A 583-nucleotide genomic window follows, 5' to 3' on the forward strand; every position below is an offset into this window, starting at 1 on the left:
AAACAGGAAGACCTTATGATATAGATTTGTGTGTAAGAGAATTGATAAGAAATGTAAATGTGATGAGCGTAGTTCTATTTTAGGCTTTAGACGTGTTTTCCTATTCTTTTAAAAGGCTCATGTTGACCTGAAGAAATGTTTAGAAAAGGGGTTGGGATGGGCTAGACCAGGTGTTGTGTTGTGGCATGATTGTTACAAATGGAAGGTAAAGTCTGGGTGGTCAGTGGATAATGCTGCAGAGGGGTTGGATGGGGGGATACTAGGGCTTCCATATACATGTCATTTTGAGTAATCATTATGTTGATTTCAAATTGAGGAAACACAAAACCTTGATCTATCATTGTTATATATCTTGTAACTGTATAATGTATGAGGTACCCTTGAGCCAGGATAAAGTTTTCTAACACATTGGCATTTATTCGAGTCAAGGATTTTTCAATTCACGGGTCTTTCAGTGAGGTTGTTTCTTTTTCTAAATTGAAATTGCGTGTGGAAGATACAGACAGTATGAGCTTAACTGGTTGATAGAGTACTGCCTGCTTAGCTGTAATGTGGTACTTAAAAAAAGTTTTATTTGTAGGAT

This window comes from Penaeus monodon, chromosome 28 (genome assembly GCF_015228065.2).
Source record: "Penaeus monodon isolate SGIC_2016 chromosome 28, NSTDA_Pmon_1, whole genome shotgun sequence".
Classification (NCBI taxonomy): Eukaryota; Metazoa; Arthropoda; class Malacostraca; order Decapoda; family Penaeidae; genus Penaeus; species Penaeus monodon.